General features: G+C 36.6%; 1 long non-coding RNA gene across 3 annotated transcripts in view; it reads left to right on the forward strand.

The window, feature by feature from the left end:
* Positions 1-3,983: 3,983 nt before the first annotated feature.
* LOC122230242 overlaps positions 3,984-12,467 on the forward strand; it is a 47,882-nt gene continuing 39,398 nt past the window's right edge. For all 3 annotated transcript variants that reach the window (XR_006207349.1, XR_006207351.1, XR_006207350.1), the window contains exon 1: positions 3,984-4,151. This is a non-coding gene — a long non-coding RNA (uncharacterized LOC122230242). The remainder of the gene's footprint in view (positions 4,152-12,467) is intronic.

The following is a 12,467-nucleotide window of genomic DNA, read 5'->3' on the forward strand; positions in this document are numbered from 1 at the left end:
ATATCTGGAGGGGCCTGGTTGGGTTAGCCAGTTGAGAGTTGACTCTTGATTTTGGTTCAGGTCATGATCTCACAGATCACGGGATCAAGCCCTGCATTGGGCTCTGTGCTGACAGTGCAGAGCCTGCTTGGGATTCTCTCTCCTCCTCTCTCTGCCCCTCCCCAGCTCACATGCACACACACTCTCTCTCTCAAAATAAATAAACAAACTTGAAAAATATCTGGGAGGATACCCACCAGGATACCCATGTTGAGTAGCCACTCCTTGGTAAAGGAGTTGGGGAAGAAAATGGGGATATTTTCTTTCTTCACTGTATTTTTAATACTAAACATAACCAAGTAAAACATTTAAAAAAATTAATTACACTAAGCATATGCATTAGTGAGTTGGATGATGCCAAATGTACAGGTATTTGGAAACATTTGGTTTACCCATTTGGGGTTTTTTTCCCCACATTCCTCCAGAGAGTTAAGATCATGTAGAACTTCCTCAATTCGTATTTAAGAAATGTTAAAATTTATAGCATCACCTTTCAACATGGAGTTATAGATATCATAGTACTTTTATTTATTTCTTCCTAAAATAGGGGCACCTGAGTGGCTCAGTTATTTGAGTATCTGACTTTGGCACAATTCATGATCTCTCAGTTTGTGACTTTAAGCTCCACATCGGGGTCTCTGGTGTTAGCATAGAGCCTGCTTTGGATCCTTTGTCCCCCTTTGTCTTTGCTCCCACCCTGCTGGTTTTCTCTCTCTCTCTCTCTCTCTCTCTCTCTCTCTCTCTCTCTTTCTCTCTCTCTCAAACTAAATAAATAAACTTCATTTCTCTCTAAAATAGCAATGAGTATTTCTGAGGTGGAAATTAAATAAAATAAATAGTAAAGTAATATAATGGGAAAAGTATAGGCATGGAAAGGAACCACAGATTGGAATCTTAGCTTTTCTGGTCTGAGATAAAATATATTCATTTATAAAACAGAGAAAATCAAACCTGGTTTGGAATGTCATTGTAACGATTAAATGAAGTAACATGTTAAAATATCTTCCTTGGCATCCAGCACAAAATATGTACTTGATGTATGTCATTTCCCTTAGTCTCCTGATAATCAGTATCTTATTCTAAATAAATTTTAGAACAAAATCATTTTCTTCTATTTATATGACTCAAATATCTGAAGATAAATATGTTACGGTGGTGGATGAATATGAAGAAAAGATGAAAAATTTAAAAAAATCCTTCTGAGAATTAAAAAAAAAGAAAAAAGCTCAACTGGTCTCTTGCATGTATGACCCCCAAGTAGAGGCAGATCAGGAAAGTGATGCATGGTTCGCTCTTGCATTGATGCCTCCACCAATGTTAGGGGAAAATGTATTTATACCTGAGAAAAATTTAGCCAAAGATTATCTTTCAACATATGAATTTAGACGGCAGTGTTAACTCTCCAATTTTATTTTGTTATTTTAAACAATTTTTTATTGTTTTTATTTTCTTTCAATTTTATTTTTGTTATTGTTTAATTGCTTATCTTGGTAGGAGGCTGGTGATTTAACACCCATCCAAGTATCTAAATCAACAGCCACCACTATGTATTAAACCTTCCTTTTTCAGGTCTTCACACTTTGGCCTAGACTAGATGAAGGTTGTAGCATTATCTACAAAGCAGATATAATTATAGCGTTGTTTCACCGGCTGGCACTTGCTGCAAAAGTTTGGTTTTGTCTCTTTGCATGTAGAAAAGGACACATGGTTGTGGGCAACATCTTCACTTCCATCAACAGCTATTCAGGCTACCTTACCTGAAGTGGTGAGGAATGGTACCTTTGAACTTTCCTCTTTGTTGGGGAAGGAGGACCCTTACCTTTCTCCTTCACTGGAATGTTCCAAGAGCAGAAGGTGCTCCACTTTCATTGACCTCCTCTCTGCCTAAAGACTTCTTTCCTGAAGAGGAAATCATGTGCTTTACTCTCTGTGTACCCAGAACATTGACTTTTCATCAGCTGGATTAACTTTTCTTTCAGGTCTGTCGCCAGGCAGTATCTCTACACGAAGTAAGATTTTCAAAAGAAAGTCCTGAATATATAATCTTGAATCTTCTCTGAGTTGCTTTCATGTGTCACAACAAAGACTTTGCTCCCTCAGGACCCAAAGAGAAAACTCCATTATCTTTTCCTAAACCCTGGTTAAAACAATTGTCTTCAATGTTCCTCAGTGTTTTCTAAATGAGGTCACTTGAATAAATCCCAGCTCTGGTACAGTCCAAAGAAAAATGTTCATTTTCAGGTGTTATTTGCCTGATGTCATCAGAACCCAAAAAACTATGTAAATGAAGATGTTTCTTTTTTTGCCTTTGAGGTCAGAAAGAGTGAAACAAAATCTGCTGTGCAAGTGTTATTGTCTATACATGCTCTCTTCAATCAGTGGGATCTTTGGACTTGTTTTTTAATGTTTATTTATTTTTAGAGAGAACGAGTGTGCACGAGTGGGGAGGGGCAGAGAGAAAGAGGGACAGAGGACTCAAAGTGGGCTCTGTGCCAACAGCAGAGAGCCTGATGTGGGGCTTTAACTTACAAGCCGTGAGATCAGATCATGACTTGAACCATAACAGGATCCTTAACCAACTGGTCATCCAGGTGCCCAAGGATCTTTGTACTTTCAAATGTCTCCCCTTGTGCAATGCTTTAACCTCTAATCTCTCAAGTCTTTTAAATAGGTGGGGGATGTATTACTTCCTATTGCTGCTATAACAAATTACCACAAATTTTGTGGCTTAAAACAACCTAAATGTGTCATCCTACACTTTCAGAGGTCAGAAGTTCATAATGGTCCCAGTAAGCCAAAATCAAGATGTTGTCAGGGCTGCTTTCTCCTAAATGGTCTAGAGGAGAATCTCTTTCCTTTCCTTCCTTTGGCCACCCAAATTCCCTGCCTCATGGCCTCCTCTTCCATATTCAAAGCTAGCAAGGTTGAATCTCTGGTCATTTTTCCCCAAACCATATCTCCCTCAGACCCTGAAACCTTGTATCTCCAACCTGTTAATCCAGGGTAATGTCAGCATCTACTCATTAGCTTCCTTAATTCCATCTGCAATCATAATTCATCTTTGTCACATAATGTAACATATTTCCAATTCCTAGGGAACTGGGACATCAGCATCTCTGGGGACCCAATACTCTGTCTACCAGAGGACAAAGTCTTAAATTAACAATGGAAGATTAATATTCACAAGATCTATAAAATCTGAGTTGGGAAATTAGTCTAGGGTCAAGAATAACAACCAAACTTCCTGCCGAAGAAAGGAGTAGCATTTGAGGTGAGATTACCACACAGAAATTGTCTGGCGGTGGACGTGGGAATGGGTATATTCAGACAGACAACAGGAGAGGCCTGGGAAGCAGACCATCAACCATAACAGAAAGGGCCAGGATGTCAACCTCCAAGCCACTACCCTGATTTTCCTCCTCCCCCAGACCCAAAAGTCTTCCTGTGGCCACAGCTCTCTCACTGGCCTTGACTCTAGGTCACACTGACTGACTGGCTTATGCTGGGCTGGAGGAATTGCACACAAATACTAAACAAGCACCTGAGAGAGACATTCTCCCCCAGCATTAGTGGCTCCATGACTCCTGTACGCCCATTAATTACCAAGGGTTTAACCTGGACCTAAGAACTCAGGCTACCAGATTAGAGTATTTGCTCATTTACCAATAGTACAGATTGCTGAATCCAAATATCTGAAAGAATTCAGATAGACCCAAAGACCAAAAATATGAACATGTCACTGAAAATGCATGGCAGACTGTTGATAGGCTTGATATTTATTCCTTTTTTTTTTCTTCAGTAAGTGCAGCATATTCCTTTTCTGCTCTGAAAATCTGTCACAAACTTGTGGCTTAAAACAACAAAGTTTGGGCAGGGCTGGTTCCTTTTGGAAGCTCCATGGGAGATTCCATGGCCTTCTAAGTTCTAGCATCTGAAGTCTACCTGCATTCTGTGGGTGTTCACCCCCTCCTCCATCTTCCGACACTTCACTTATACCAGCCATCTCCTTTGAACTAGCATCACTCTTTATGAGGACCCTGTGATTATGCTGAGCCCACCTAGAATCTCCTCTGGAGATTCTTAATCACACCAGCAAAAATCTCTTCTGTCAGGTAAAGTAGCAAATTTGTGTTGCAGGATTTTTTACCTCAATACCCGGGTTTCGTTGTCTCACTGCTTCAAAGAATGAAGAGGTGGACACAAAATGAGCAGCAGGCAAAAGTTTCTTAGGGTATAAGATTAGAAAGTAAGAATAGTCAGATAAGCTCTCTTTACAGAGAGGGGACATTTGAAAGGAAATGCCCACGAACTATAGGCAAGGGTCCTTGTTTTATAAGTGTTTCGTTAGCACCCTCATCCCTTCCCTCTTGTTCCTTCTCAGACTCTACCCTTACTGGCTGGATAACTCTAGGTGCTGCATTGTCCATTCCTGATTGGCTCGACTGCATTGTGTGAGGAGTCAGATTGGTCATACTGTCCCTCATATAACAAGTTTTATGGTTTCCTTTTTTAGCTATGCATTGTGATTGTCAAATTCCTGAAGGAAACCTGAGGGGGAGTAGCTGGTGTTTACTACATTCTTAAGAGGGACCTTATGCCCAAAGGGGTTTGCTGTAGTCGGATACTCCCAGCATTGTTCCACAATATGTGTTTTTCTCCACCCAGAGACCTCAGGTACTAACCTTTCCCTCTCTGCCTACTGAATCCTATCTTCTCCTATAATATTTGTAGGTTGAGAAAATTAAGACATGAATATCTTTGAGGTTAGGAGACATTACTCTATCTACCACAGTAAAAGAGTCTTGATTTTCAGCCTCATACATGTCTAGATGGGATAAAAATCACATATCACAGTCTCCTTTGTAATTAGGTGTCACCGTGACTAAACTAATGAGATATAAGCTAAAGTGTTGTATGAAATTTGCAGGAAGTGTGCATAACAGAAAGTGGTATGCTCTGTTGCCTCCTTCCACCCTGTTGGTTGGGATGCAAATATAATGGTTGAAACATCAGTAGCCATCTTGGATCAAAGAGTTATGCCTTGACAATGGAATATATATATATATATATATAGGAACAACACATATAGTGGAACAACAAGATGGAAGGAATTTGGGTCTCTTTTGGAATATCAAAACAAGCCTGAACTGGCTTCTTAAATGTGAGATATCTTGAATGTGAGAGAGAAATATATTTCTCTGATTATTTGGAGTTTTCTGTTATGTATAGCCATATTTAATGCTAAGTAATACAAATACATTTTTGCATTATACAGGTTAGTATTAAACTTTCATCTTTTAGAAAATTTATACACTGGCTCTATGTGTGTAAAATATTTTTTGTAAGAGAGGGATTTTGTTATAATGACAGCTAATGTGTTTATATGCAAGGAACCAAAAGGAAGTCTGTAGATAAAATTGGATTTAGGAAGATTAAATATAAATTTATATCATTGGTTAATTTCCTTTTTACTACACTGAGTAAAGAAAAATCCTAACAAGTTTATAACTTCAGAGGATTGGTCTAAAGTCTAGCACCAACTATTGACCAAAACATAATGCCAATTTAGAAAGACACACTTATGGATTTTTGCATAGGTCATCTGTGTCCTTGATAAGGACTGGCCTAATTCATTTTTTAAATTTGTGGGCTTAAAAATGAAGCTATGGCTTAAAAATTTGAAAAGAACAAGTATACCAGGAATGATATATTTTTATCTTCCCTTGACCTAGAAGGTTATTGAGTATATACTCTCTATAGCATTTTTCAGTCAATTTATGAGCTTAGAAAAAGAAAAATTCTACATTTGAACATGTCAACTTAGTAAACATGAATACCCAGATAGAATTTCTCAGACCAATTATTTCTGCATTTAGTTTACATACACACCAGTACACTGAAATGTGCATTGTCTCCAAATTAAATACAAGCACATAATGGAATCTTTTCTGCTACGTATTTATCCCATTTCTACTCATTCTAGTATTACTGAAGAGAGAACAGCTGGCTACCATCTTCTTAATGTTTGTTTTGTATAACTGCATGTAACAGACATATTTCATACATGTGAATACATGTATTTATAGTAATAGTATTTGTGAAAGACCTGCTTTTGCTTCTCTGTAAACAAATTTTTCAAATATACATCTACATATGAATAAAATGTTAAAGGCAAATAGTACAGAATATAGTGTTTAGGAGAAAGTGTAATAAAATATCACAATTAACCAAGAGAAGCAAATTTAGAATCAAGATGACTAACAGCACAAGAAAAAAATCATTGCATGTCACAGATGGACTTGCCTCACTCCTAATACTTGACTTTTTTGCATCTACATAAATTATACCAGAGAAAGCAGAAATATAAAATGAATAATAATGGAGTATATACTAATAGCTTCCAACTTGGAAAGAAATGATCCTCTGGAAGCTTATCTAGAAGTGGATTGACTGCAATCAATTGATTGTTTTCCTTCCAACATTGTAGCATAAAAAATTTTAAGTTTTCAACAAAGTTGAAAGAATTTTACAATGCATAAGCATATCGTCCCTCACCTAGATTATCTTCTTCGTGTTTACTATATTCCCTACATCAGATAACTCAAAATAATTAAATAATTACATTTTCATTCTGATGGTAGGCTGCTGTTCTAGGTCACATAAATTGAATTAAGCTTACAGCGTGGCAGTAATTTACATTAAGCTGTTTAACCTTCTCCAAGAGAGAGTTCCAGTGGTGCCTGTGCATTTGTGTAATAGAAAACTGGGAAGTGTAAGAAAGTAAAAAAGATCGGGCGCCTGGGTGGCTCAGTTGGTTGAGCATCCAACTTAGGCTCAGGTCATGATCTCACAGTTGTGTGTTCAAGCCCCTCCTCGGGCTTCAGATTCTTTGTGTCTCTCTCTCCGCCCCTCCCCCACTCACACTCTGTCTCTGTCTCTCAAAAATGAGTAAATGTTAAAAAAAATCAAAAAAAAGAAAGCAAAAGAGATGGACTAGCCACAATCATATGACCAAACGTAACCACTGTAAATACTTAAAATGACATTTTTATTTTGTTTTACATAAAACTCCTTTTTTTTATATAATAGTGATTATACTTGGTAATTTTCATAAGATTTACCTAACTTTCGCTGTCATATTTTCTTAAGAATTTTTTTATGTTTTATTTATCTTTGAGAGACAGAGCACAAGTGGGGGAGGGGCAGAGAGGGAGACACAGAATCGGAAACAGGCTCCAGGCTCTGAGCTGTCAGCACAGATCCCAACACGGGCTTGAACTCAAAGACCGCAAGATCTGAGCCAAAGTAGGATGCTTAACCAATTGAGCCACCCAGATGCCCCATGCTGTCATATTTTAAATGACAGCATATTGAAAGCATATTGAACACCAATAGCCTATTGAACGCTTGTCCCAAAATGTACTTAACCATTACTTAACCTTTCCCTTTTAATGTACCATTTGAGTGGTTCTCATTTTGTGCTATCATAAAAATGCCGAAGTGAATTATTTTGTGCTTCAGTTTTTCTCCTTCATCTGTTTTTCCTTTGATTCAGAAGTGAAATTACTGTTTTGGTAGGAGAAAATAATATTTTTATTTACCCAGTTCATATTATGCATTAATAAATACTCCACCTTTTACACCCAGTTTTGGTATCAAAGGATGAAAAAAACAATAACATGTTCCTTTCTGATATTTAAGATATGTCTCATTCCCATTTCAACAAAAATAATCTATTTCATACTTCTTTACAGGGGGAGGTCTAAAAATCCAAAAATATGTGTTTTGAGGTGTACAGTGAAAAAGAAAAGCTGGGGCGAGTATCTGTTGCTACAGATGGAGATTGAAAGATAGGAATATGACCACTCTCCACATTAGAGAGCCATCCATATATCACAAGAGATAAATTAAGCTAACCTGTACTCAACACTAATGCTGTACATCTCAATTTGACTTGGTGCTCATAAGCTATTAATATTCCATATTAAAATTATGGAAAATAAAAACAGAAAAATTGAAAGTAATTTATGGTAGCTTTTAAGTTGATGCTTCAGTGTGAGAGTTGTGTTAAGAGTAAAAAAGAGGAGTGAATAAAAGAGCATAGGAAATAAATCATTAGCTGAGAAATACAGTCGTCCTCCTTTATCTATGGGGGATATTTCCCATGATCCCCAGCAGATGATTGAAGCCATAGACAGTACTAAACCAGATATATACCTTTATATCTATGGTAAAGTTTAATTTGTAATGAGGTGCAGGATGAGATGAACAACAATGATAAAATAGAACAATTATGACAATATACTATAATGAACATTAGGTGAATTTGGTCTCTCAAAATATTATGTGATACTATATTCACCCTCTTGTAATGATACGTAATGATATAATACCTACATGATGGGATGGAGTGAGGTGAATGACGTAGATATGGTGACACAGTATACACTATTCTTGACCTTCTGATCATGCGTCAGAAGGAGGCTCATCTGCTTCTGGACTTACTTGATTGGGTTAACTGAACAGAAACCCAAGAAAACAAAAGCTCAGGGAAGGCAGACTAGCGTAAAAGTGACAGGAAGTATTTGGCAGATTCAACACCAGAAGAAGCAATATATTAACAACTGAAGGCACTGAAACATCAAAACCTGTCTGTTACACATTGAATATCATTACACCATATGATCTTTGCCCTGGAATCTACAATTTTATGCCAGTGATTAAAAATCCTATTGTTTTCACAGGAGTTTCTTCAAACTCTTATTAATAAAAAGCATTCTGGTTCCTAAACACATTGATCTAATTCTGAGGTTCTAAAGCAACTTTTGAAAATCCTTTCAGTGACAACCATCAGAGAAATGGAAAGCATATTTTATATCTGGCTCAAAGGAAAAGGTCTCCCATTCAGTGTCACAAATGCAAGCTCAGTATAGAATACTGCATCATGAAATGTTACATTAAGGCCTGCTTATGTCTATCCCCAGCCCCAAGACACATGATTAGAACTCAACCATCACTACATTAAAAAAAAATTATATGAATATATCACATTGACGGCCTGTTCATTCCCTTCTCTGTGTGTGACATTTCCCCATTCTTAATGGAAATTCTCATTGATTAACTTAATCTTGTTACGCTTTTGGTAAGTAAATTAATATGCTTAGGATGTTAAATTGGAGAATCCCTGTTCATCTGCTTTAACTTCATATTTTCACCAGGTTGACAGATTAATTTCTAAGAAAAAACCATTAGCAATAGTCTCCTCCCTGCTATTAAACATGACATATAAAATGAAAATAATTTGAAACAGCTGGAGCAAGACTTTCCAGGATAATGCGTAAGGACTATGCCAAGTGAAACATGAATCCATATCATTATGTTGGGATAAGGTTTTCTATACAGTATGACGTTCAACATAACTTTTAGAGAATTGTCACATGTCACTAGAATGGAATGTACAACAATGGAAAGCAGTTGCAGGTCTCCACTGATCTTAGTCAACTGCAAAATAAAAAAAGAGAGAGAGAGACTAGAAACTTAGGAGAAGTGACTAAAAGGATAATAAAGAAATATGTGATACACTTTTAGTATAATTGCTTTTTGGTACAAATCATTGCCATTTATCTAAAATCAATCAGATTTTAATTTTTATGTTTAGAAATCACTAAAAGCGCACTACCTTAAGTTAAAGATTTATTAGAAATTCATTTCCTAATATATATTATTACCAACCAACTGGACTTTTTATTCTTTTTAATGTTTATTTATTTGTTTTGAGAGAGAGAGAGAGAGAGAGAGAGCGCACGCAAACCTGTGAGGGGCAGAGAGAGAGGGAGAGAGAGAATCCCCAGCAGGCTCCACATTCAGTGTGGAGCCCGATGTGGGGCTCCATCTCATGACTGTGAGAGCATGACCTGAGCTGAAATCAAGAGTTGGACACTTAACTGTCTAAGCCACCCAGGCGTTGCCAACTGGACTTTAAGAGGAAATGCTGAACTCTTAAATCTTAGAGTTGCTGAAAATAATAGTAAAGTATTTACAGACAAATTGACATGCTACTTAGGATTTGCTTATTTTAAATAATCGATGAGAATTTCCATAAAGAATGGGGAAATATAGTACCCAGAGAAGGGGATGAACAGCCCGTCAATGTGATATATTCCTAAAGAGAGGATTGAGTAGAGAAGGTCCAACTAGCTATGTGTTGATAGTTGTGGAAGCTGGGGGATGAGTACGTGAGGGTTTTCAGATCCCTCAATCTTACATATTTGCCATCCACAAAATGGGTGTTCTTTTAAGGAAAGACCTCTATAGCATTTATTTAAACTACCTCTAGTGACAGCATATGTAAACATATGTTTGAGAGAGAAACAAAGAAAAGAATATTCAAAATGCTGAGATTACTTTGTTTCTCAATAAATGAGAAAGCACTTCTCAAGAAAATACTGAAGACAAGAAAGGAAAACTAAACAGATGTACGGGTCAACAAAAGGAACCTAGAGGTGAACAGCAAAACTTTACAAGTTGTGAGAGCTTCAGGAATTCTCATTCTGGTTCCTTCTGAGCAAACTGCAACTAAGAATGGAATTCCACATGGTTGGTGTTTAGTTTGTTGATTAACAAAAAGTTGTTGTGCACATATTATGTGCCAACCACGATACTAGGTGCTGAGAATACCAAGCACAAAAGCTTGCCCTTTCATGAGAGAGACAGATATTCAAAAAATGATGACAATATAGATAGTAACTTGTGTAGCAGGATTATGAATAATACTATGGGAGGAGAGAGAACAACCTAATTCTTCATAGGTAAGACTGTAGCAGATTTATGAAAGAGCTGATAGAACACATGATGTCTTATTTCTAAAGTTATCTGTGTCAGAAACCATTGATTTGGGAAAAAAAATCCTATTCAAATTAGATTTTCAAAAAGATACACCATAAAGATACAGAGATACTGTATCTTAACAGAGAACTGCAGAAAATGGGAATAATTGCAGAAACTTCAGGAACCCAATTGCAGAAAATATGAAAAATATAGAAAAATAAACAATTATCAGACGGGAATGCTATGGCCACATAACTTCTCATCTCCACACCTTTTCTGTACTCACTTCCATTTCTTTCTACAAACCAGCTTCTCTCCTCACTCATATGCTTTCATATGAACCATATCATGGCTACCCCGAAGTGAAAGGAAACCTGCATAATTGCAGCCCAGTTTCCTACAATTAATGGACTTAGCCCCTAGGATCTCATTTCAAAATGTCTGGAGAGGGAATTTCATGAGTCATATTGGCATCAAGTTCTCTCCTTCAAATAATCTGCTGTGGAACAAGGAGGTGAGACTATTGGAGCTAAGCCCTTTTACACTGTGGCTCAGGTGTAGTCTCTCAGAAAGGAGCCTTGTACTGGTAACTACTTCCTGGTGAAGGGTTGTTTCCACTACTTGCTTGATATGTGTGTTATGGAAATTAATACGACCCTAACTTAAAGCTCTCTGAAACTGCTAAAAAAGCAAGCTCTCTGGTAATATTATACTACACTATGTTAACATAAGCTTGTGTTTTGAAAAAAAAAAATCAAACGATAAAAAACATAATTTAAGAAAGACAGAAAGTCCCTCATTTTGTTAAAAGGAGATTTGTTGATACTTTTTGATATATTACCAAAACAATACAGAGGTAACAAGAAAAACAGCATGAAGGTAGGAGTAAGGTTTAACTCATTTTAATGAAATTTCCCAACCTCAATTCCTTAGGGTTCATAAAGATTAGACAATAATTATATAAAGATACAAATGCCATGGTGCTATACTTCATCTTTCTTAAATCTAAAGATTATATGATATTGTATTCAGAAAGGACAATGTTTTTTAATACAGAAAAAGTCATTAGTTATGTTTATACCATATACAGATTTCAACAAAATAGATTTTGTAAGCAAGAAAGGATAAAAAAGTTAAAAATTATTCAGAGTCAAATGTGCTTCAATTTCTTTGCCAGGGACAGTTTGGTTAACATTTCTCTAATACTTCAGCATACAAAACATATATTCTTGAGTAGTTTGCGGCAATAATGTGACCATAAGAGGGGCTATGTGTGCAAGAAATAATGTCAGATCAACAGAGAAGGTATTAGGAAAAATCTTGTGATGGGGAAGAGATAACCCCAAAATGCCATCTTGCCCATAGAGTATGAGACTGAATTAAAGCAAAACAAAGTAAGTCAAAAGGGACACACACATACACACAAGTACCACCACCACCAATGAAATATTAGAGATAAACTATCATCTAGATGTATCAAATTACAGAGTTTTAGAAAGTTATCTAGGCCACTCATGAAAGGGAATTCTGATAAAAATAGAAATTTAAGAATTGGCTTACAAATAACCCTATACCAAAAATTAACTGAAAAGACCAAACAG

Source organism: Panthera leo, chromosome C2 (assembly GCF_018350215.1).
Source record: "Panthera leo isolate Ple1 chromosome C2, P.leo_Ple1_pat1.1, whole genome shotgun sequence".
Lineage (NCBI taxonomy): Eukaryota > Metazoa > Chordata > Mammalia > Carnivora > Felidae > Panthera > Panthera leo.